The 27,500-nt window shown below is 36.6% G+C and overlaps 1 protein-coding gene across 2 annotated transcripts in view; it reads left to right on the forward strand.

The window, feature by feature from the left end:
* The window catches only part of LOC135223704 (adenylate cyclase type 6-like), an 891,429-nt gene that overhangs the window by 382,400 nt on the left and 481,529 nt on the right, over positions 1-27,500 (forward strand). The gene's annotated exons all lie outside the window — the stretch shown is intronic.

The following is a 27,500-nucleotide window of genomic DNA, read 5'->3' on the forward strand; positions in this document are numbered from 1 at the left end:
ATTTCTATGCATGAAGTATCCTCAGAGCATATTCATGTTGATTAAATTTTAATTTATTTTTAAATGTAGAGGCCGACGGGATGGGTAACCTGTTGTTTTTTGTATAACCCAGAACAAAGAAAACCTAGGAATAGAACTGAGAGGAAAAAGAATAGGGTTTAGTCTTCTGGGAAGCGATATATATATATATATATATATATATATATATATATATATATATATATATATATATATATATATAGCGCTCTTTCAGAATGGTAGCGGGCTTATAGAAATCAAGGAAAACGGAAGATGGGGGGGAAAATCAAATTTTGATTATTATCTAGTTTTGTTAAAACATGGCTATTAGGTTTATATCAACTTGGCATATGAAGAACCCCCCCAAATAATATTTCTTCATATGTCATGCAACAACATCTGTAGCATTTTTTCCCTCGTAGTGGGGGGGTGGGGGTATTGCGGTCAGTGCACCTCATTCGGTGCAATGTAAGCATTTCTTAACGTTCTTTGCAGCGTCCCATCGGCCCCTAGGCGCAACTACTGTCATTCCTTTTACTGTACCTCCTTTCATATTCTTTCTTCAATCATACTGTCCACCCTCTCCTAACAATTGTTTCTCAATGCAACTGTGATGTTTAACCTCCTGTTACACCTTTGAAACCTTTTACTATCAGTTTCCGTTTCAGCGTTGAATGGCCTTAGTTGTCCCAGTGCTTGGTATAATGCCAAATCTATATATCTTTAGCATTTTCTTCCAAGCTATTGTCTCCACCAATATATATACACTTGAGTGTCTTGTTTTGTGCGTCCGGTTTTCCACTCAGTATCGCAAAATGCTGTGGACGAATCTCGGTGAAATTTCTCTCTGAGGGGCTGAGAGTCAAGAGAGTCGATTACATTCCGGGGTGTATCCGGATCCGACCGACTGTTGAGTCTTTTCTCGGCTCCGAAATGATGGATTCTGTAATTGCATTCTTGTCAGTAAATGTGATATGTTATCATCTCAGATGTGATTAAGGGGAAGCGTATGGTTTTTAGAGGCAAATTTTGCAGATATTTCTCTACATCATAAACGGATCTTAGCTGTTACTCTATATTTTTCCCAATTAAAATCAAGATTTTTTTGCCTGATTTTTCCTGTAATCAATTTTCTAATACATTTATAGCTAAATATATCTTGTCATTCATTTCTTTGCGAAGTTTACTTTCAAGGACATCATTACATTAGATATTTTTAGAAATTGATCTAATAATCATAAAAAATTCTCTTTTCTTTAGATTGGCTTTGCCTTTGAAGTCAGCCTCGCGAAAACTTGTCTTTCTATTATTATTGTTGTTATTATTTTAATTCAAGAAGGTACAGGGTTGGTTTTGTGGGGGAGGGGGGGGGGGGGGGGGAGAGGAATGCGTGAGAGCTATTAATAGCATTCCAACAATCCTTGCCCAACTAGGCAATATTAATTTAAAACCATACAAGCTGTTGACGTGTGTTTAGGCAATATTACACGAACGCGTCCTGAGTTTTGACGCTGGAACTAGCTGCTTCGTGGCAGGCTGCAGCAAAATGGTGAAAACATGACGTACAACGCTTGTTTCTAAGCGAAGAAGAAACAGCATGTGAGAAGGGAAACAATCGCACGGATGATGGAAATAGAATGTGTGGCATCATGGAAAAGACTAAAACAGGGTTCATGACAGGGGGTTATCCATACCCCTTGTGGGTATGGGATTTGATCTTTGGATACTTATATATATATATATATATATTTAGTTTTAATGTGTCAATGTATACATGGGTACACTGTGGAAATAAGTAACTATGTAAAACTATAAATGCTATTGATTTTCTTGTGTGCTCTGTTCTTGGCTATTCATACCTAAATTATGTATTGGTTGGTATAGTGTTGGCGTCCCACCTCGGTGGTCGCGAATTCGATTCTCAGCCATTCCATTGAGGAGTGAGAGATGTGTATTTCGATGTGGTTCGGAAGTCACGTAAAGCCGTTTGTCCCGTTGCTGAATAACCAATGGTTCCATGCAACGTAAAAATACCATGCAAACAAACAAACAATTATGTTAAATTGTCAACAAAATATGACTTAAGTGGACTTAAGCAAAGGGGTATGGAACCATATTGGGCTATACATTAGGGGTCTTGCGTCATCGAAAGGTTAAGAACCCCTGGACTAGAAGATAGAGCTTAAAGGTTCTAATGCCAAGGATACTTGACGTTTGCTTCTTGACTGTATTGAGAAAGGGAGAAGTAGAGACACTGGCGGCTTAGATTAAGCTGGCCTTATGTCAACATGGGCCCTTTCTCCAAGTGCAGTATAGTGTGAAAGGGCTTAGGTCTGGTGTGGACACCTGGACTCTTCTAACCAACTGAGGCAAAAGGGTGACTTTCATGAGTTTGGTGTAAGTGAAATTGGGTCACAGTGAGGCCAGAGATTCAACAGTGAGAGAGAGAGAGAGAGAGAGAGAGAGAGGAGAGAAAGAGAGAGAGAGAGAGAGAGAGTCAGTTTTAAGTATGGTTTCAAAGACAACCTTCAAAGACAATCGTTTTTACCCAACCAGTAGTAATGAATTCCTCTCGTCGCCCGAGTTTTAACATTAGTATTCAACAATGCTCGGAACTCAGAATAAATTGCCGAGGCGTTTTACCGAATTGAAAGTTTCAAGTGTGTGAAGAAATCCGGTTGAGATAGTTTATAAGCTCCCTTTGGATGAGGTTGTGTTTAGAATGTGGTAGAAACAAAATTGTAAGCTAACAGTAAGGATTTATGAGAGATTTTTATATAATAAGGAGGGGAAACTTAAGTGCATACACACGCACACACACAATATATTATATATATATATATAATATATATAATTATATATATATATATATATATATATATATACACACACGTATGTGTGCGCGCGTGCGCTCGTGAGTGCGGGTGAAAGAGAGAAGAGGAAATGCATAATTTATTGAAAAATAATGAAAGATGATTATTTGAAAAGCAATCTCGCATGGTAACAGAGACCTTTCATGGAGTGCTTTTATCTCCACGGAAAAAATAAATAGATAGATAAAACATGTTTTGAGTTTTTTATTGAGGTCCGGTGGGGGGGGGGGGGGGGGGGGGAGCCGAGGGGGCTCTTCCAATGTGTTTATTAGCGTAAAGACTTTGGTTGTTGTTCTTCATAATTACTGTAGTGAGCTATCGTGTGGCCATTATTACGGCCTACAACGATCAGAATTGGTGCTCAGAAATTGCCAATTAAAAGGGAAACTAGAGAAAACTAGTTCCTCTCTCTCTCTCTCTCTCTCTCTCTCTCTCTCTCTCTCTCTCTCTCTCTCACACACACACACACACACACACACACACACACATGCGGTTTTCAAGAACACGCAAAAATGTGTGCGCGATAAGAAGGAAGACTGTTTGCGTTCGGGAGGGAGGAAAAACAAGTTCTCTTTCGTTTCCCTTTTAATTGGCAATTTCTGAGCACCAATTCCGATCGTTGTAGGCCGCAATAATGGCCACACGATAGCTCACCACAGTAATTATGAAGGAGAACAACAACCAAAGTCTTTGTGCTGATAAACACACTGGAAGGCACTCGGCCTCAGAATACTCAAAAACACGTCCTGTTTTTATTTATCTATTTTTTACGCGTTGTTTTGTGAGTAACTTGTTTGATGATTCAATTGTCCTGTTGAGTTGTTTTATGAAAATATGTGCGCATTTTGAGAAATAATCATCGTAGTCTTGCTAGCGAAATGATGAATGCAGAACATTTTGACGATGTCTGTACTTGTATGTGTATTTTAGAACGCAGTCATATTTGTTGATTAATGTTTTAATTATTAGCTAATGCAAGCATGCCAGTTTCAAACTATTTCTTAAAGCAGGTTATTGTTGTTTGTCTTCCACATCTTGCTCTGATTTAATGGCTATTTTCCAGTAGTCTTTGGTCTCACAAATTTCTGATTGCTGTCATAGATTCTGCAACGCTTAGTTTATTTCATTTTTAACCTTTCCTTAAAATTCGGGTCTTTCTTTACCCTGATTTATTTTTTTCTGTAGCTTTTAAGCCACTTTTGACTTACTGCCGTTCTTTCTGAGAATCTAAAGTCTTCTTTTCAGGCTTCAGTTAAGTATATCTTAGTTTAACCAGACCACTGAGCATATGAACAGCACTCCTAGGGCTAGCTCGAAGGATTAGATATTTTTATGTGGCTGGGAACCAATTGGTCACCCAGCAACGGGACCTACAGCTTATTGTGGGATCCGAACCACATTATATCGAGAAGTGAATTTCCGTAACCAGAAATGAATTCTTCTGATTCCGAGTTGGCCGAGCCGTGAAGCGAACCTCGGACCACCGGACTGGTAGCCGAGCGCGAAAACCACTCATCCACACGGAACTTTCAGGCTTCAGTAACAAGGCGTTACGTAACGCTTGTGAAGAACACGCGTCATATGCCAGTCAGGTCGTGGGTCTGACTTAATAAAAAAAAAAAAAATCCTATCCTGTCCTTGCAACAGAAGAGTAACCCTCAAATTTTGTTCTATTTTTAAGGAGAAGCGTCATTTTGCGTCCCTTAATGTCAGACTCAGCACCTATCGACTAAAGGATTTGGTCATAAATTTACCCTGATATCCTAGTTTCTCGTTGGACGAGTGGTTTGCGTGCTCGCCTACCGATTCGGTAGTCGCGAGTTCGACCCCTTGCTCTGCCAACGTGGAATCGGATTCCACAGTAAGCTGTAGATCCCGTTGTTAGGTAACCAATTGGTTCCCAGCGACGTGAAAATATCTAATGCTTTGGGCCAAGCCCCAGGAGAGCTGTTAATCAGCTCAGTGATCTGATTAAGCAAAGATATACTTAAATTTTTAACTTAACCCCGGTGTCCTTAACGGCATATCTTGTTTCTCTCGGTGTTCTGCTGATTGCGCCTAAATTCGTAACGACGTCTCTCTCTCTCTCTGGAATGTTGGAGAGTCATGGTACCATACTCCTGACATTTAAAGGACTTACACGAATAGATTCGACTCTGGCCTTGACGGCGGGGCTTCCTGTTCCTAGATGGATTAATGATTTTGTTCGCTTTAGCTGTATCGCTGTCTCATATCAGACGCATCTCTTCAACGTATAATAATTTTGATCTTGCCATTTTCATACTCAACTATACTTCATTTTTCCCTCATAGTCAGCTGCTTTCTCTCTATTCTCATCCCACTCTACGTTTATCAAGCTTTGAAATTCTCTTTTTGCTTTCCTTTTCCCCAATATTCTTCCATCCTGTGAGGCTTAGTGCAGCTTTGGAGTTAATCACGTGGTTTTTTCCTCACCATTTCTTCTCTCCACTTTTCTTCGGTCTTGGGCGAGATAAGGACAATGTTTCTAGTCTTATTGGACTGTTATACAAAAGATAAGAATATTTACTCATGGATAGATTTTACCTGTGAAGGAAACAGCTTTAATTCTCTGCTCTCCTGCCTGCGGATTTCGACAGTACTGTAATTATATCTCTGATTATATTATCATCAATATATCTGATAACTCATCATTTGGAGATATTACTTGCCTTCTTATCCTAATTGTTAAGTTATAATAAATTCTCTCTCTCTCTCTCTCTCTCTCTCTCTCTCTCTCTCTCTCTCTCTCTCTCTCTACTTTGGTGCCGTAAATTTATACTGATATTATTTAAAATGGACGCGTTTCTTATGGAACAAACCAAAATTTCTCGTAGCCTGCAAAACAACTTCCTGTGATAGAAAAGTGAAGTGAAATGCAGATAAACAATAATATGAAGTTCATTTATTAAAGGCTGATTTTGTCAATCTCTGCGTTAAACGTACATGAAAATTAGTTACCAGTACCAAAGGGTGTTTATTCCTGAAGAGATCTAGTGATTGATTTGATTGTTATTTGGCGTCCCTACGCGAGGAAAAAGGATAATAGGATTCCACGTACAGGTATTGGAACTTGATCATAATGCGAGAGAATGGGATTACAATGATAAGTTAAGAACTTGATTATAATATTACAGTTTGAATCAACATATCATATCCATTTAATGGCATTCTGTATCGAATTAGTGTATGATTCATAACAACTATTCATTGTACGATTGACGCTCATAAGGGTCAATGGTCTGATTATTAAGGTATAGGTACTTTCAAGGGTAGGGGTGGGGATGGGGGCATGGGTCGAGAGCCCATACCTAGACCGTATTGATTATTCCTGTTGTTTCGTCCTGTTAGTGTTGCTCGGGCGTATCTATTAGAAGCCAGGTATTGGTAGCAATCGACGCTCCCAAGTTGTTAGTTTCTTCAAGTTTTTAGATTCCTGTAGAATTTGGGAAAGGTTAATGTATCAAAATCAGAATTAGGAAAAGGATCCTTTTCCAAAATCAGAGTTTGGAAAAGGATCCTTTTCCAAAATCAGAGTTTGGACAAGGATCCTTTGTCTAAATCAGAATTTGGAAAAGGATCCTTTTCCAAAATCAGAATTTGGAAAAGGATCCATTGTCTAAATCAGAATTTGGAAAAGGATCCTTTGTCAAAATCAGAATTTGGAAAAGGATCCTTTGTCAAAATCAGAATTTGGAAAAGGATCCTTTTCCAAAATCAGAATTTGGAAAAGGATCCTTTGTCTAAATCAGAATTTGGAAAAGGATCCTTTGTCTAAATCAGATTTTGGAAAAGGATCCTTTGTCTAAATCAGAATTTGGAAAAAAATCATTTGTCTAAATCAGAATTTGGAAAAGGATCCTTTGTCTAAATCAGAATTTGGAAAAGGATCCTTTGTCAAAATGAGAGTTTGGAAAAGGATCCTTTTCCAAAATCAGAATTTGGAAAAGGATCCTTTGTCTAAATCAGAATTTGGAAAAGGATCCTTTTTCTAAATCAGAAGTTGGAAAAGGATCCTTTGTCAAGATGAGAGTTTGGAAAAGGATCCTTTTTCTAAATCAGAATTTGGAAAAGGATCCTTTGTCTAAATCAGAATTTGGAAAAGGATCCTTTGTCTAAATCAGAATTTGGAAAAGGATCCTTTGTCTAAATCAGAATTTGGAAAAGGATCCTTTGTCTAAATCAGAATTTGGAAAAGATCCTTTGTTCTGTTTTAAATCAGAATTTGGAAAGGATCCTTTGTCTAAATCAAGAATTTGGAAAAGGATCCTTTGTCAAAATCGAGATTTGGAAAAAGGATCCTTTGTCTAAATTACAATTTGGTAAAAAAAATCATTATCAAAATTGAAATTTGCAGGAAAAGGATCATTTTTCTAAATCAGAATTTGGAAAAGGATCCTTTTGGTCAAATCAGAATTTGGAAAAAGGATCCTTGGTCTGAATCAGAATTTTGGAAAAGGATCCTTTTCCAAATCAGAATTTGGAAAAGGATCCTTTGTCAAAATCAGAATTTGGAAAAGGATCCTGGTCTGAATCAGAATTTGGAAAAGGATCCTTTTCCAAAATCGAATTGGAAAAGGATCCTTTGTCTAAATCAGAATTTGGAAAAGGATCCTTTGTCTAAATCAGAATTTGGAAAAGGATCCTTTGTCAAAATCAGAATTTGGAAAAGGATCCTTTGTCTAAATTACAATTTGGAAAAAAATCATTTATCAAAATTAGAATTTGCAGAAGGATCATTTATCGAGATCAGAATTTGGAAAAGGATCATTTATAAAAATTAGAATTTGGAAAAGGATCAAGCATCAAAATGATCATTTATCAAAGTTAGAATTTGGAAAAGGGTTATTTTTAAAAATTCAAGCCTACCTGAACATATGCATTTATAATTAGACAATGCAGGCGGACTGGAAGAGGCAAAATAATGCAACTCGACAGTTTTCCGGTTGACTACAAAATCAAGTCGATTTTACTCTCTAGTGAAGAGGGTCCCGCTCGGAACTGTTTGTGAATTACTCATGAATATTCAGCCGTTCAGGATACTTGCATTGTTCCTAAGGCAACAGCAAATAGTGAGAGAGAGAGAGAGAGAGAGAGAGAGAGAGTCTGTTCTCCGATATTTCTAGTACGTTGTGGCCCTAATGTTATTATTATTATTATTATTATTATTATTATTATTATTATTATTATTACCAGTAATCTGGAAAATAAATGCCGTCTTTCAAGTTAAAACATTGTTATACAGCTATTATGGGTCTTTTGCTATTGGTAGAATAGGGTATTCCTTTTAATTTTGTTTGTAATTTTAATGTGAGAGTTCTCATGTTATTTACAGGAAGTTAATCGATAACACGAAAAGGAATGTGTTCGTTCAAGACAGTGATCTCTCTCTCTCTCTCTCTCTCTCTCAACGACTTTTTGTAATTTCCACATCTGTATTCCGGATAAGTATACGGGAAGACTAAAGTCTCCATGCTCTCTCTCTCTCTCTCTCTCTCTCTCTCGGGTCATCTCTCTTCTCTACTCTCTCTCTCTCTTTCACCTGACTTTTGTAATTTCCTCACCTAAATTCCGGATAAGTATACGGAAAGGCAAAAAGCTCCACTCTCTATCTCTCTCTCTCTCTCTCTCTCTCTCATACAAATCAGATGCTTACTGCACCCTCCGCAACCTGGTTTTGTTTCTCGTGCCAGCATACAGAAACCGCACCCCCCCCACCCTTTCTCTCTCTCTCTCTCTCTCTCTCTCTCTCTCTCTCTCTCTCTCTCTCTCTCTCTCTCTCTCTCTCTCATATCAGAGCAATCGGCCGATATTACAGCGGGACTTCCAGTATTGGGACATTTCAGAATGGCGAGGCTATTTCGGAAAGTTGAAATTGACGTGTAGTTACCTTGTTGCAAGTTCGTCCCTCGGGATCAATCTTCGGTTGTTCCTTTGAGAGCGGATGCCGTTTTCGTCTTATTGCTCCGACATTTGGTTCTTTGTGAAGTTATATAAAGTATTCATTGCAGTGTATAAATGAAAAAATTTAGATGTAATGTTTTGAGTAAGTTATTTCCTTGAACCTGACTAATACTCCTTAAAATCTGCAAATGGAAATATTAAACAATCCTTGGGGTATTTTGTGATTAAATGGAAATATTAAACAATCCTTGTGGTATTTTGAGAGTAAATGGAAATATTAAGCAATCCTTGGGTTTTTTTTTGATTAAATGGAAATATTAAACAATCCTTGTGGTATTTTGAGAGTAAATGGAAATATTAAGCAATCCTTGGGTTTTTTTTTGTTTTTTTGATTAAATGGAAATATTAAACAATCCTTGGGGTATTTTGTGACTATATGAAAATATCAAACAATCATAGAGATATTTTGTGGCTAAATGGAAATATTAAACAATTCTTGGTCTATTTTGTGACTAAATGGAAATATTAAACAATCCTCGGGATATTTTTTTTGTGACTAAATGGAAATATTAAACAATCCTCGGGATATTTTGTGACTAGATGAAAATATTAAACAATCCTTGGGATATTTTGTGACTATAAAGGGGAAACATTAAAAAAATCCTTTGGGTATTTTGTTATTGTAAATGGAATGATTAAACAGTCCTTGGGATATTTTGTCACTAAATAGAAACATTAAACAATCCTTGGGATAGTTTGTTATTGTAATTGGAATAATTAAACAGTTCTTAGGATATTTTGTTATTGTAAATGAAAACATTAAACAATCCTTGAGATATTTTGTGGCTGAATGGAAACATTAAACAATCCTGTGGTTACCCCTAGGATATTGTTATCCACAAATGAAAGATTAAACAATCCTTGGGATATTTTGTACCTAAATGGAAACATTAAACAATCCTTATAACGTTCTAAGAGTTATTCTATGAAAAGTATGTAAATCTTCTCGATCGTATGGAAAACATTTTAAATCTTTAAATGTGCAAGCGCCTCAGCGGCGTGGTTTGTATGGCATTAGCGTCCATCCTCGGTGGTCGCGGGTTCGATTCTTGGCCATTCCATTGAGGAGTGAGAGACGTGTATTTCTGGTGATAGAAGTTCACTCTCGACGTGGTTCGGAAGTCACGTAAAGCCGTTGGTCCCGTTGCTGAATAACCACTGGTTCAATGCAACGTAAAAGCACCATACAAACAAACAATATAAATGTGCAACCTTCAAAGAGGTATTTTGTGTGTATAGACTGAAGACTTTGAGGTCTGTGAATGAATGAAGTGGTAGATACAAAATTATGATTGGTGAAGTTATAAGTGTTACTGTTTCCAAGTATATATCAATAGCCAGTTATGTGGTGGTTAAAATTGTTAGCTGTCATGTCTTCAAACTCTTCAAAATTACGGGAAACGTATTGTTTTCTTTAACTAAGAATGAACAAATAATTGTCGGTTAAAATTGACACTAGTATTCCTCGTGAAATAACGTTTCAAATATAGAACTGAAAAGGCTGTTTTAAATATAGAACACTTATATTTCATGAAATTGTGTATATGTATTTTCAGGTAGAAATGTAAAAAGCTTTCCTGTCGTCAAATGGTTTTCTTCTTCAACTAGTAAAGCGCGTTTTATCTTTTATCCATATATATATATATATATATATATATATATATATATATATATATATATATATATATACATACATATATATATATATATATATATATATATATATATATATATATATATATATATATATATTCTCGCTGAATAAAAAGCATTTTCAAATGACGGAATAAACAAACTTGCTTGGGAAGAACATTTATTCGCGAACTATAAAAATACTTTTTAAAGCTTGGAATGAGCAAACTTTCAATGTTAAAACATTTCTTCTTCATGAACAGTAATTTTATTTTTTGAAAACGATGCACTTTCGGAATTTAATGTTAGCGTTATGTTTTATTTCACACGGAAGCTCGTTTTTAATTTTGCTCTATCAGCAGCTAAAACAATCACGGTTTTTTTTTATTCATTTCATTTCTTTCGATATCAATAACAGAACAGAGAGTTGGACTGAAAAGTTCCTATTTGTCAATAGATGGCATTTTAAATATATATATATATATATATATATATATATATATATATATATATATATATATATATCTATAATATATATATATATCCAAGATGTTTCTCTGGTATTGCCAATGTGTACATATACAAACATACATAATACATACACGCGCGCACACAAACAATTAATATATATATATATACATACACACACACACACACACACACACACACACATATATATATATATATATATATATATATATATATATATATATAGATATATAATTGTGTTTGTGTGCGCGTGTGTATGTATTATGTATGCTTGTATGTGCACATTTGGCAATACCCGAAAAACATCTCGGATCCGAATTTGCGTCCGGATGCAACTCATAATTAAAAAATAAAAAGTACGGTTGTGTAAATAACGTCATTATTGGGGTACGGTGAAGGTGTTTGAAGAAAACTCGCGCTCCTCATACTGACTTAAATTGTTATTCTGATTGATGAAGTTATGGTCACATCGCAAAGGGAATAATATGTCATATTCTGCTCACAGCTCTGTGGGATACCCTATCTTACGCCACGTCGATGTCATCTGCACATATTAATGCCTGGATTATTATTTTCACCGTTGTTGCTGCTGTTTCCATTTTCGCTGGTGACACTTTGCTGGCGTTCCCATATATATATGCTCCGGCTGTATATGGACTAGTGTTTTGTCACGTCTTAGTATGCTTTGCGCGACTCTCTCTCTCTCTCTCTCTCTCTCTCTCTCTCTCTCTCTCTCTCTCTCTCGTATTAAATTTAGGCTTACCTGACTGTTCAGAACCTGTGCTTTGTAACTCGAATCTTTCTCTCTCCTTCGTACTAAACCGGACCTTTCAGACTTCTTGCTTTGTAAATTTAACCTCTCTCTTTTTCTTTCTTCTTTTGCATTAAGAGAATTTCTCGACTTTCCTGACCTTGAACTGGAAAAGCAAAAAAAGGAAAAAGAAAAAGTGTATGTGAGCATTAAGACTGGAAAATGCTGGTCATTAGCTGCTGAAGTTTGCTCTTTCGACGAAGTTTGGGGTTTTGTCGAGTGGGAAGGAAGGAAGGAAGGAAGGAAGGAATGGTGGGGTTTTGGGGGGTGGGGAGTGGGAGGGGTGTTGAGAGCAAGTGTTTTGTCAGGGTTCCAACATAACGAAGAGGAATGCTCTCGGGGAAATTCTTCTTTTTGTAATACGGGATGTCGATAGTAGCATCGAGTAGACCCCGCCGGCAGTTTCGGTATGATTCGTGATTAGTGATTAAAATATTTTTTTTCTGTATAGTATATATTTGTGTACAATATGCCAAGAGTAAGTTAAGGCTCTTCGTAATAGCTGAGTAGACCTAGATCGTTTCACATTTCTTCCCAATTTGGCTGAAAGTAATAAGAATCTAACCCTAAGTATCATAGGTATAAAATCATCTTTTGTTGCAGGATGTCTATAACAAACAGTTAATTACGTTAGGAAATTTTTCTAGATCTTTGATAGACTTTATTTTGCTTACTCTGCTGATTTTGAGGTCTCTTGTATAGAAAATTTTCAATATCCTATACAGGGGCGTTAACCGTACGATCAACTCTCCTGAATTTGGGGGTGGGACGATGGGGGTTGGGGAATAGTAATAATAATAATAATAATAATATGCTTTATTTCGGCTCGGGGCCATATACATTGAATATACAAAATACAGACAGTAGCAAACACAATCTAGATACATGTGACATGATAAAATAGAAAAAAAAAAATGAATAATCGGCACTTATCCACAAGGTAGCTGAGGTAGCATAAAAGCTAGTAATCATCATACTGGTAATAACAGTAATAATATTGGTGAGAAAAAAAAAAATATGCATTGAGAGTAATAACAGATGGTGCATATATATAACTCAAATTTCAACTAGAGACCTTAGGTGGTTTACAGTAGTCAGGTCCAGAAGGGCTTTTAAATACATAAATTAAATGAAATAAAAAAACTTTAAACCTTGATAGTAAATCACAGTAATAATGAAAAATTAAAATATCAGCAATAAATGTAATAATGCCAAAAACTGCAGATGACATCTTGCCAATACAGAGATTAAGTCCTTTAGGGGACAAAGGCCTCATTTTCCCATCTTTCCCACAATTTTGATTTTCTTCTTGCTTCACTCCTTAGGATGCTTTGTATGAGCGAGTTGCTGCTGTTTCTCACTCGGGTTACCAGACTGGACATTGTTCGCCTAACAATGATTTTTAAATTGTCCAGGTGGTTTTCTATGAACATCTGTGTGGCGGAGTGGTAGCGGGGAGTGTTTTTTGTGAGGCGTCTCAGAATGTCATTGTGCACAACAGTGATGCGTCGCATGGTCTCTCGGGTATAGTTTCGTCCAGAGGAACACCCATAGATACTGTAGCAGTACGAGCGGAAGAGCAGCAGTTTCACGTCTCGGTGACAGAAGGCAAACCTCTTGCAATCATGTTGCCGCTGCACATAGTTTACGACGCCTCTGTTCAATGTCTGCCGTATCTTTAGGTCGTCGGTGATAATGTGACCCAAGTACGGAAATTCGTGCACAAATTCCAGCCGATGGTTTCCGATTTGGAAATTTGAGGTTCTGCATATGCTTAAGCGATCTCGGGAGCAGCGACATGCACTGGGTCTTGGTTTCGTTGTAGATTATATCAAATTCCTCTGCATATTGGCGGCAAGTGTCGATGAGTCGTTGGAGACCTTGCACTGATGGGGAAATCAGAACCATATCGTCGGCGTAACAGAGGTTGTTTATAGTTGTTTCATTGACAGTGCATCCGATTGGGAGCGAGTTCATTTGACGTTCAAGGCATCTGTGTACGTATTAAACAGGTATGGAGAGAGAATGCCCCCTTGCCGAAGCCCGTTTAGGGAGCCGAAGGTGTAAGATAATACGTTTCCCCATTTGACACAGAATTGCTGTGTGGAGAACCAGCAATGTAAAATGCCAATTAGATATAGGGGGTGTGCCCCTTTTATGCAGCTCAGGAAGAGCTTCAGGTAGTTTACTCTGTCAAATGCTTTTCTCACATCTACAAAACAAAGGAAAACAGGAGAGGCTGATGATAGGTAGTAGTTCAGCAATTCTTTCAGTATGTAGATGCAGGTGTCGGTTGAGTGGTTTGCTTTAAACCCGAACTGGTTGTTAGTGGTGTGTAGAAAGGGGAGAAGACTCACTAGAAGAACAGACTCAAGTATCTTCGATGCGATCGTTGTGATTGCAATCGGGCCGGTAGTTGCCAGGGTCAGCTGCATCCTTTAGCTTGTTTTTGATTAATGTATCAAGTGAACTAAGAGTAGGGAGTCTGGAAGAAACCGGTGAATTATGCACGCATTGAAATAGGGCAGCTAGCAAAATGTAAATTATCGGATGGCAGAGTTTGAAGGCCTCTGCAGGAAGACCATCACAGCCGGGCGATTTATTATTAGGTAGGCTGTTTATGGCATCGCTGATGTTACTGGCGTAAAACGTCTGCAAAATGAAATTGAATGTTATCAGTAAGGAGGTTATCTACATCCCTTCGGGAATCTTGATCATTTATGCAATTCAGGATATTGTTGAAGTGATCGCCCCACATATTTGCAATAGCTTCGTCTCCGACTGCTTCCCCTACTCTCTGTGATAGCTTATTAGTTTTGGGATTTAAAGACTGGATCTTTCCAAAGACGAGGATAATCACCAGATTCTAAGTTTCTATCGTTGACTTGGGATAATTGTATTTTCAGCATCGTTCAGTGGTGAGGATGAGGATTTCTTCCATACCTAGAGAATTGATTGATTCATTCTTTAAAATCTCCATGACTTCAGATCTCCAGTCCTGAAGAGTTGTAGTCCTTGATTCAGTGATTTACTGTTAAACCTTAAAGTGCAGATCCTTGTTGGTTTGACAGGGTTCCACAATTCACCAGTGCTTTGGCGTTTAATGCTTGCAAAGAGTAATCTGAAAAAGTGTTTAGATTAAGTGGTTGAAGAAATCCTTTTTTTTTTTTTTTTTTTTTTTTTTTTTTTTCCAATTTATAGATCCAATCTGGAGGCCAGCTAGTTACGATTTCTTGTCTGTCTGCAATCAACGCTGTAACAAGTTAATTTAAGCTTCTGTAGGTTATTTCAGCTTTCAATCCTTTTATACGTCTCTTCATAACATCCTTTGGTTATCAGTTAACCTGAAAATAAAAAAAATCAAAGAGAAATGAAAATTTTATTTTTAGAATCCTTGACAGAATTTCCCTCGAGAGAGAAAATGCCTTGAACTTGGGGGAGAGTGATGCCCACAATGAGTGACTTCAGTCTTCGTGGTTAATATATAGTTTATCTTGTGTATTTTCCGGTGATTTATTATATTTTATGATTTTGAACGAATCTGGAAGTCTGTTTACTTTACATATTTCCCTTAGGGATGGGAGAGGAGTGCCGTCAGTGCACCTCAGGCAGTGCACTGTAGGCATGACTGGAGGTTCTTTGCTGCGTCCTTTCGGCCCCTAGCTGCAGCCCCATTCATTCCTTTTGCTGTACCTCTTTTCATATTCTGTGTTCAATCTTACTTTCCACCCTCTCCTAACGATTGTTTCTTATTTGCAACTGCGAGGTTTTCCTCCTTTTACACCTTTCAAACCTACCTACTCTCAGTTTCCCTTTCATCGCTGAATGACCTCATAGTTCCCACCGCTTGGCCTGTGGCCTAAATTTTATATTCTAGTTCCATTATATACTGACTTCAACCAGTAAAAGACATCGACGCCGCTTCCTTTTTCATCCAGCAGAACATCATTTGCAAGTAGAAATCTGTTCTTCAGAGAGTCCATCCTAAGTCTGAATGAACAAACTCTGCCTCTTCCGCCGCCTTTTAAGATAAACAAGCAAGGCGCCTCTTCTCGGTAGTCTCTGCAGGAAATGAAGAACTTCATTTCACTTCATAAGAAGCCTCTTGTTTCCATCACTGCCTCCCGCAAAGAGAGAATTGCATTCTCTCTCTCTCTCTCTCTCTCTCTCTCTCTCTCTCCTCTCTCTCTCTTTGCGTGTAGCACAAAGCAAGCAGCAGTGTTGGTAATGAACTCTTGGTGGAAGACATAAACAGTTTTATCTTATGTTTTTCTCTTCTCTTTCTACTTTCATCAAGGATTCTTTTTACTCACGATAAATATGTATTGACTGACCTGTGTCTTTTTGTTTGCTTGTTTGTCTATCTATCCACAAGATATGGCAGATATTAACGGGCTGATTTCAGTAATTTTTTTTTTTTTGAAGGTTAGGTATATAGTCCAAATAATAACGGATAAGATTTTGAGATATACGAATTTGTAACTAGTATGTTTTTATCTTTATCTTTTGAAGAGGTGTGTGTATTTTTATTTTTATATTCCTGTTTTTTGTTCATAATATTTTCAGATAATTTTTCTTTTTGGAAGTGAGATATGCCCGTCTTCATTTTTGTTTGTAAATTCTGTTCGACCCCTTCTGCTTTCTTTGTCCGGTTCAAAGGGTTTTCTTGTATTAATCAGAAATGCACAGATCGTTTCCGTCTTAATCTCTGACCACGGCTCATAAATTAATAAGACTGTATGATTTTGCGGCAATTATCGGAAAATGCTTTTAAATCAAATTTTCACAGCACTGCAATCTTCCGGTTTTATTAATGCAATTTCATGGTGGTAGAATATAGGTGAAAGGTAAAAGGAACGAAAAATTATATAGATAACTTTGTACACGTGAATAAGTGGCAGTGATTTAATGAAGAAAGATGTTTTTTAGGAATGCAGGCGCCCTTTATCAAAGAAGTTCCAGATGGCCAAGGCGAGAACCATCGAAAAGTTGAAAGAAAGCTCTGAAGTCGAGAAAGAGCTGTTTGCCGAGAGTAAAGTGTATAAAAAGTGATTGACAGCCTTCCGAATTGCTCGAACAAAGAAGATCTTGTGTCAATATTTTTTTTTTCCTTTTAATAAATGTTGTTGAAGGAGACGTATTGACAGGAGAGGGGAAGAAGCCATGTCATTTGTCGGGAGTGATTCTTCTTCTTCATAAAATGCTGGTTTCTCTTTTAGTATTTTTTTCCTTTTTCTTTCTTATTTGCTCACTCTGAATGAGGCAGATGTTTGCAAGCTATTGATTGCCGCCTTACAATGGCTCCAGAGTGAAGTGTTATCGTTTGTGCGGTTTGACGTTTGATTTTCGTTATCTTCCAATGGTTTGGCGATGAAGTGACGGTTTTTTGTTTGTGTTTTTTCGTTTTTTCTTTCTTTCTCCAGTTCGTCTTTGTTGAATGTCGATTGAAGAGAGAGGGCGTATAATAAGGCTGTTTGTGAAGGAGTCTGCTTAAAAATATTTGGATTTTTATTTTGCCTTTTAAAATTAAATTACTTGTCAGGAATTTTGATTTATTCTTGGGAAGATATAAATAAAAAACTTAATTTGGAGTAGATATTAATTTCAATTTGGAGTAGATATTAATTTCGTTTTATAAAAGAGTGCTGATAGATAGAAAAATGTTAAAGACGGAAATACTGGAATGTCCGTGCAGGTGTTTATGTTAGCCACAGAGTCAAAATGAACAAGACTTTAATACTCGTCTTTTCAGCAAAAAAATGAAGCCCACTCTGCATTTGCGTCAGTGACCTTAGTATTTGTGACGCCAGAAAAAAAACAATAAGCTAATCACCCTCAATCGTTGTATATACCAAGCCAAGCAGTCTTAAAAGATTCTGGGTGGAAGTCAAGAACACGAGAATCGACTTCTTTGAAGAATCACTCATACTTTCTGATGCCAGAATGTGGAATTCTCTTTTTTCCTCTGTATCTCCTTAGTCATCTAAACTACTCTGCCATGATTCGACAAGATACATCCATGAAAATACCCTCAGTGCTGTGAAAAACCTATAAAGCAAATAAAAAAAAATGCGCTCATGTTTTTTCGGCGGAGTTGTTTTTTGCACAGCGTACATTTCTATATGAAACTCTCAGCCACGTCCCAAGAAACTTTCAGCCACAGCCCATTGGTGACCTGTGTTTTTGGCACCTATAGCAGTGCAAGACGCTCGATCATGGTTAACTTCAACCTTACATAAAATGAAAACTACTGAGTTTAGAGGGCTGCAATTTGGTATGTTTCAGGATTAGAGGGTGGATGATCAACGTAGCAAGTTGCAGCCCTCTAGCCTCAATAGTTTTTAAGATCTGAGGGTGGACGGAAACACGGAAAGCCATCTCAATAGTTTTCATTTACAGAAAACTTAAGAACTACCTGGATAGAGAAGTGTGGATAGGAAGTGATAGCAGTTAGGCAGGTGAATGATAATGAGCCAGGTCTGGTAGCAAATGATAATGAAGAGTCACCTGAAAAGAATATAAAGTTTTTCTGGGGTATGGGCATTATTTTTAGTAGGTGAGCCATCATTATATAATTCCCACTTCGTCGTTACTTGCTTCATTTGAAAATCTGAACATCAGATATGATAATGTGGAATATTGACTACAGTAAGGAGAAATGTTTGAGAATCAAAAAGGCTTGCCATTTTACTTATCCATCGAATGGGCTTAATATTGTTTAATATCGAATTCATTTTACATTAGTAATAACTTACACCTATAGGGAATTATTATTGATGTTTCTGCTCCGGCTAGTTTCCAAGGTACAGTGACTTCGATTATTAACACACTATATATATATATATATATATATATATATATATATATATATATACATACACATATATAAAATATAAATATATATATGTGTGTATATGTATATATATATATATATATATATATATATATATATATATATATATATATATATATATATATATATGTATATATATATTCACTATACTAGCTAATTCGTTACTCTTGTCGCATCCTTTTTTGGGGTTGATTTATATTCACTTAGTAGTTATTTATAAGTTATTAGATCCAGTCGATTCCTTTTTCTTCTTATTTATTTTAACACTTGTGGGTATTCTGTTCCGTAAAAACTAGATGCTTAAATGAATGTCATCAGTAGTAATGGAATAATTATAGCCCTTACGCCATTGTATATACAATATCTGACCCTTTCATGAGAGAGAGAGAGAGAGAGAGAGAGAGAGAGAGAGAGAGAGAGAGAGACTTCTGGAGCCTGCCAGGGAATGGTCGTTTTACCTTTTAGGGAAATCTCCCGAGAGTGTTTGGACGCATGAGGCTAAGTATTTACTGGACGGGTCCTTATCTGCTCAGAGGGCAGAAGGTTGTGTGCATTTAGATGCTCGTTTAGATCTTGGGTGTCTGTTATTATTATTATTATTACTATTATTATTAATTAGCTGATTAAATCACTCTGTATCGTTTCCTTCTGGGTTTAACGGACGAAAACGTTGCAACGAGAGAGATAGGAGAGAGAGAGAGAGAGAGAGAGAGAGAGAGAGAGAGAGAGAGAGAGAGGGGGGGGGGGGGAGGCAGACGCCCCTGAGCAAGAGGAATTCAGAATGAGTCATTTAGTAACTTTTGTCAAGTAGGCTTAAGATCTAATTTGTACTGTATTATGTATATTTTATTATTATTATTATTATTATTATTATTATTATTATATTATTATTATTATTATTATTATTATTATTATTATTATTATTATTATTATTATTATTATTATTCATAATGAACATTTTATTTTTATTACAAGAAAAGCTACAATGGGAGGATCTTGCCTTCCAAGTTTCCACATTATAGAATAGCATTCAGTGAAACGGTAGTGAATGCAAGTAAGTTATTTTGTAAGAAAATTTTAATAGATTTTATTTTATGTCATTAATAATAAGTAACTAAATACTATATAAGTAACTAAAACTAAAGCTAAATTTTTACTGAATACATATATGAATAAAGAAATGAGCGCTTCATTAAGGGTGTCTTTCACGTGCTAGTTATGAAGGTGCGGAAGCCTAGATTCAGTTCTGCGTTCGTTATAAATCTAAAGACACAACAACATAAGCCCCATAACAATGGTATAAAATTAGCACATGAATGGTTGACTAACGGTGCTGTTCCCGTGCGCAAGTCCTAGGATATATAATGATTCTCTATTTTACATGAATTGTTGATTAGAGCTTAAGTGCGCTCCTCTTGTAATTGGCCGGATTATCTACGGATAATTAATTCCATCGTACAGCAAAAGCAACTGGTTGGGAGCAAAATAATTTGCGTAAAAAGAAAGAAAACATATAACTTTATTTCATTCGTAACGCACTTTCAAATTAAATTGGTAATATAGCTGGTTCACTTGAGATAGATTCTTGGATGAACCCTATGCTTACGAGATGTTTGTTTGACGGCAGCTCCCAGCCAATCAGCGGCCGCCAAACAAATGTCTCGTAGGCATAGCACTCACCCAAGAATCCACCTTAGTGAATCAGCTATAATAGGGAAGAAGTCTTTAGTTTCGATATATAGTTTCAGGTTGTGAAAGTTTATTGGAAAAATTAACAAGAGTCGACGAGAGGTACTAAGCCTCGGTAGTCATGAAGTTTTGTTTTACCAACTTTGTCTTCCTTCGTCAAGAGGTCTTCTCCTAACCTTCTTTACCAGAGTCGTAGCTGGTTCCGAAATTGGGCATTTGATGAATGTTTTCTCTAAGTCTGCATTTGTTGGATCTGTATTTCTGTCTCACAAACGGAAAAGAGTGCACAGTTTGTGCAAAACGTTAAATAACATAACAAGAAACCCAATCCCTTCAAACTGAAATGATCAACTTAGTGATGAAAGGAACATGAAGTTTAGTTTGTGTGAGACCAATATAAACAAGTGAAAAATTCGCCGAAGTTTCTTCGGCGCAATCGAGTTTTCTATACAGCTTATAATGATGTATGAGCCGTGACCCGTGAAACTTTTAGCCACGGCCCGGTGGAGGCCTCTACTATATGGTTGCCAGACGCACGATCCTAACTTTAACCATAAATAAAAAAAAAAAAAAAAATACTGAAGCTAGACGACTGCAATTCGGCATGTTTGATGATTGGGGGGTGGATGATCAGCGTACCAATTTTCAGCCCTCTAGCCTCAGTAGATTTTAAGATCTGAGGGCGGACGGAAAAAGTACAGACGGATAGGCAAAGCCATCTCAATAGTTTTCTTCTACAGAAAACTAAAAATGTATGGAAGAGGAAAAAGGAGAACCGATCCAATGGGATCACTGGGAGTAGAAAAAAAGGGAAGATTTCGTCCCCTCGATAAGGAGATAAATGAGCTGGATGCGTAATTTATTATTTACGTGCTCTGAGCATGTTCGTGCCTCTGTGTGTTTATGTATATAGGAAACAGGCCTTTAGAGCGATAGGAGTAAGAATTCAACAGTCAGAACTGGGATTTCGAATGTTATAATAATTTTATGCCAGCAGTTACAAATGACCTAGAATTAAAATCCCAGAGTCTGCAATCCGAGCTTTGTAATTCTTTTTCTAGTTTTCCCCTCAGTCTTGCAGTATTTCATCTTATTGGATTAAGCTCAATTGTTGTTCCTCCTCTCTCTCTCTCTCTCTCTCTCTCTCTCTCTCTCTCTCTCTCTCTCTCTCTCTTATTGCATCCATTTTAGCATGGGGTGGATACGAGCTGGAAGCATTCTGTCGGTCTTTGCTGCTCTAACGACTCAGCCACCCCGCCCCCTCCCCCCAGGACCTCCACGGCTGTTGTGTAGCACTAATAGCCTTCATTATAATCGATTCAAGATAGCCGCCGACCAAGCCGTCATCCATAATTTCAGTGGGAGGGGATTGAGCTTGCCATTTAAATCTAACTCTCTCCTTTCACATGCGTAGTTTCATTCATATTTAACTGTTTCCCAAATTACGAGAGTTGAGTACATAAGGAATGCGTCTAATTATTAATTACGAAACTCCCATGTTACGACCTGTGCCACGGAGAAAGTTTAAGGATCTGAAAAGAGGCATTGTACGATTAGGTCCATAATAGGCTTAGTCTCAAGCTAGGTTTCAGTGTACATAAATACGCTAGGCCTAGTTTCAAGCCTTGTCACAGAGTACATAAACACACTAGGCCTAGTCTCAAGCCTTGTCTCAGAATGTATAAACACACTAGGCCTAGTCTCAAGCCTTGTCTCAGAGTACATAAACACACTATGTACTATGTTTAGTCTCAAGCTTTGTCTCAGAGTACATAAACACACTAGGCCTAGTCTCAAGCCTTGTCTCAGTACATAAACACAGTCGGCTTAGTCTCAAGCCTTGTCTCTGAGTACATAAACACACTAGGCCTAGTCTCAAGCCATGTCTCAGTACACAAACACAGTAGGCCTAGTCTCAAGCCTTGTCTCAGAGTACATAAACACAGTAGGCCTAAGTCTCAAGGCTTGTCTCAGAGTACATAAACACACTAGGCACATTATCTAGCATGGCCATATATACATGAAATAGCAATGTTGCCAATAATACGTGCGATGTATCTATATACAAGGGAGCCTTAAGAACCTTAAAGAAAGGCATTTCTTCCTACATGTAATTTATGGAAAGGTTCAAAGACTATTTCTTCCCCTCAAATGCTTAGTTTTGGAAGATATTTCCTGTCTCTCCTTTTCCTGACTCAACCTTTCATCCATTTTGAAACATGTTCATCGACCCCTCGGTTTTTAAGATACTTTCCCACTTAATCTTTTCTTTTTCCTTTTTCTGGTATTCTTTGGGTCCGGTCCAGAAAAGTACATTAATTGGTCTGTCCAATTTCCCTTTGTTATTGAGGAAAAAGAAAAAAGTTACGGTGTTGACAACTTGTGAAATGACGGGCCTCTATTCTTCGTTGATATTCAGTCACGTTTGTTTTTAAGCGTGTATTCACAAGTATGAATTATTCATTAATTTTTTTTTAATGGTCATCTTAGTAGAAATCTTTAGCACCAGATGATTTTATTTTTTCTTATAACCCAAAGTGACTAAGTTTGCTCTAAAAACATATTCAGATTTCCTCTCACAGTCACAAGTGAAATTATATTATTTATTTGAATTATTTATTTATTTATTTATTTACATCATTTTTAGTTATGGCAGGTTGTTTGACCTTCATAGTGACCCTTTTTAAATTCAGATAACGAAAGACAACCATTTCTGGAAACGAGCAGTGGAATTTCATAAATGACATGCCATAACTTTCCAGATATGAAGACTTATTACTAGTCGTATGATTTAAGTATCGTCATTAACCATTCCAGGTCATTTTATTTACCTTAGGTCTTTGCTATTGATGCGATATATGGCACATAATGACCTTATTCATTGTGACCTATCTTCACTCTATGAATGCATCTGTCAGACTGGTTTCGTTTATGGCGGAATGTGGCATCTATACCTCTAGGTCTAGTTCTTGGATGTGGATCATGTTGTCATGTTACTCTCTCTCTCTCTCTCTCTCTCTCTCTCTCTCTCTCTCTCTCTCTCTCTCTCTCTCTCTCTTTTGTTGTCTAGAGAACATATTAAACCTCAAATTTCCGTTATATGGAACTATATTAATTTTTATTCAAAAATTCATTTGAGCTTAAGACTAATGAACACATTTGAACATTTGAACTTACGACAAATTAACACATTTGAACATTTGAACTTACGACTAATGAACACATTTGAACATTTGAACTTATGACTAATGAACACATTTGAACATTTGAACTTACGACTAGTTAACACATTTGAACATTTGAACTTACGACTAATTAACACATTTGAAGAGTCCGAAGGATTACGAATGAGTCTCTTCCAGGAACCCCTATGGACATCCTTTCCCCCCAGGATCTCATTCCTCTGTAACCGAAGCCGCCCTCGTAATGAGGAACAACTACTGTTGGTAGGAGCGCTCATGATATCTTCCGCCGTCGTAAATTTAAGTCTCCTTCCATAATGAGGCCTTATGAGGGACAGTAGCACCCTGTCCCCCAACACCTAGGCCGGGGAGAGGGGGAGGGGGCGATATGGATGACCCACATGGTTCATAGTCAATGCCCAAGGCAAAAAACAGTTCAGCTATCTAAAGTACATTGGTTATGCCACCACACACACACTATTCATACAGTACGAACGATCTCCACACCGATTTCAGTCTGAACAAAGATTTTGTCTCGAGAAGACATGGCATCATCTCTAGAAGAGACGCGCGCGATAGCGTTATATCGGCAGACAAACCCATACATTGAACGACCTGTGTATGACAGACTGACTTAATAAGTCGCAAGCCAGCAACCTGGCCGTGACAGATTCCTGCTGAGACCGTTCAGAGACGGAGCTACGCCCACTTTTGCATTCTGACAATCCCATACGCAGTGTTTTGCAAACGATACAGACAATCGTTCAGTGTATGAGGGCCTTAAGAGTCATCTCCATTACATTGAGAACCAGAGAGCCCCATTCTAAGTTTGCCAAAATAGACAAATGATGACTGCTGTTTTCCTGTCAGGGAACCTGCCAACATTGAGTATCGTCAATGCTTAAATACGTATTCAAGATGTATTAGATATCTTGAACATCAATGGATGTATAGGCACGGATGCCCATAATCTATGCTTAGTAACGTGCAAAAAATATTACTTAGAGCACTTTATGACTAGCAGGGAGTTGCAGGATTGCTTGAGGGTCCAACTGGCAATCTAACCCTCATTTTATCTCTTCTCAAAAGGCATTGTCGACCACGGTAATTGAGGCACCACTGCATCACATCAGTTATAACCAGTCTAAAGAAACTGAAATGTAGTTTAAATATCCCTGCAGCTCTGAAACCTGGACTAAGGAGGAGTTTTAAGTGATATATATATATATATATATATATATATATATATATATATATATAATATATATATATTATATCTGCTCAGTAAAGGACTTGTTTTAAAGTCAAAAGATCTGCAGACCTCCTTCGTTTATTTTACCTTCGTGGCATTTATCTTTATTTATGGATTTATCACGTTCCTAACTTTCGTGATTCAGTATACATATATATATATATATATATATATATATATATATATATATATATATATATATATATATATATATATATATAGATAGATAGATAGGTAGATAGTATAGATAGATAAATAGATATAGATATAATATATATATGTATATTATATTTATTTATATATATATATATATATATATATATATATATATATATATATTATATGTATATTATATATATGTATATTATATATATATATATATATATATATATATATATATATATAGATATATATATATATAAATTTTTCATACAGGCAGTCCCCGGCTTACGACGGGGGTTCTGTTCTTGAGATGCGTTGTAAACCAAAAATCGTCGTAAGCCGGAAAATCTTCAAAAAACCTAAGAAAGCCTTACTTTTAATGCTTTTTGTGTATTTAGAGCTATGTAAACTGCATTTTTATTGCATTTTTCATCAAAAAACCTTCAAATACTGATTAATTTGCATTATTAGAGTCATATTTCTTCAGCCAGACTGGCATCGTAAGCGTTGTAACCCTAGAACATGCGTCATAAACCCAGAAATAATTTCTGATGAATATAATTGAGAAGCATTGTAACATCGGAACGTCGTAAGCCGGGGACTGCCTTATATCAGTCACTGTGACTTTAAAAAATGCTCTCTGCACTATTTGAATAATCGTTTTATTTCTCAAATTAAAAAGAATAATATAAGAATAAGGATTCGGGAAAGTATGGTTAAGTGCGGCAAAACCCAGGCTTCTGCCCTTTAGGGAGGTGCAACTCATCTTCACAGGTTAGTACAGCGCTGACCGAGTGTGCCCTCTCCAGTTGTTGCTCAAACTTGCCACGAGCTTTAGTTGTCTTGTACAGCAGAGGAATGGGTCATGTATAGATATCACGAAAGTAAGTGCTGGCGCCCATGATGCTAAAGGATATACCAAGGAAGAAAAGCCCGAAATAATATAAATTTAAAATGTTCAAATGCAGAGAGAGCTTTCGAGAATCTGTAAAATTCTTCTTTTCAGTCTGAATAAAAGTGGTAAAGGCTGTTGAGTAAAAACAATGAATCAAAGAAGAAGAAGACGACATAGGTAGATCAGGTAATGCCGTAGTTTCTGGATGCAGACCTGCACGTCTCCTGGAACGTCTGAGTGGCACATCTATAATGCGGTCGTTCTGAAGATGATCGACGACCGCATGAACCGAGGCAGACGAGTTGCCGGAAGTAACTGAATTACCTAAGCGGAGAAGGAGGAACAACAGCAGCATCATGTGCTCTCTCTCTCTCTCTCTCTCTCTCTCTCTATATATATATATATATATATATATATATATATATATATATATATATATATATATATATGTGTGTGTGTGTGTGTGTGTGTGTGTGTGTGTGTGTGTGTGGTGTGTTTTATATATCATAAATATGTGTTCTCTCTCTCTCTCTCTCTCTCTCTCTCTCTCTCTCTCTCTCTCTCTCGGTTAATAAGGTTTCACTCTTTTTTTCCCCCCCCTATACTTCGGTGGAAAATTAACTTAAATTGAACTCGGTCTAATGAAACGAAAATTAAATTCTCCATCACGTCTGGTCTGTTGTTGACCTGGTTATCAATAAACAGCCTCCGCATCATGTGCCTCAACATGGCAACATATTATGAAAAATATCAACCAAATCAATATCAGCGATGACATAGTTCCTGATAATTACTTTCTCTAAATGAGGCGGAATGAGGTTACATGGTTATACGTAGTTTTTTTTTTTTTTTGCTCTAATGCGCAAAATATTTTGGACTTTCATTGACAGATTTTTATGAACTTCTGGGGAGGAATGGGTTTATATCCAAGGAAAAGGTGATTAGATTTTTAGATATGGAGTGATTCCGTGTGGAATTGAGGCATACACACACACACACACACCACACACACGCGCACACACACACACACACACACACACACACACACACACACACATATATATATATATATATATATATATATATATATATATATATATATATTGTCGTAGAGATTAGAAACCAAGAAAATATTAATAGTATTGAAGAACATTTTCCGCTATGCACCTTCTTTATATTTCGTTAGTAATCTTCGAAAGTATATGTGTTATTACTATATATCTTCTTCTTCTTCTTCTTTTCTTCTTCTTCTTCAAATTACTGTTGCAACAGTAGGGGTACCGTTGGTTAAAGTTTAGCTAAACGTGAACGTAACTAACCTTTATGAAGATGTATTTAATGTATTTTTTTTTCTCATAAGTAGAGTTCTTTTTCAAGAATCTACAAACGAAGAGGGATAATCGCCTGTTAAACGATGTTGGAAACTTATTTTTTGTTATTTAGCAATATCCATGGTAGAAACAACAACAAAAATGTTTCAGAATCATTTAACATTTAACAATAAACTGAGATCATGTAACTTATTGTTGAAGCAATTTAATGATTAGTGTGAGTGTATATGTATATATATATATATATATATATATATATATATATATATATATATATATATATTAATGTATATATATGTATGTATATACGTTTATTTATTTATTATTTATT

Source organism: Macrobrachium nipponense, chromosome 10, assembly GCF_015104395.2.
Source record: "Macrobrachium nipponense isolate FS-2020 chromosome 10, ASM1510439v2, whole genome shotgun sequence".
Classification (NCBI taxonomy): Eukaryota; Metazoa; Arthropoda; class Malacostraca; order Decapoda; family Palaemonidae; genus Macrobrachium; species Macrobrachium nipponense.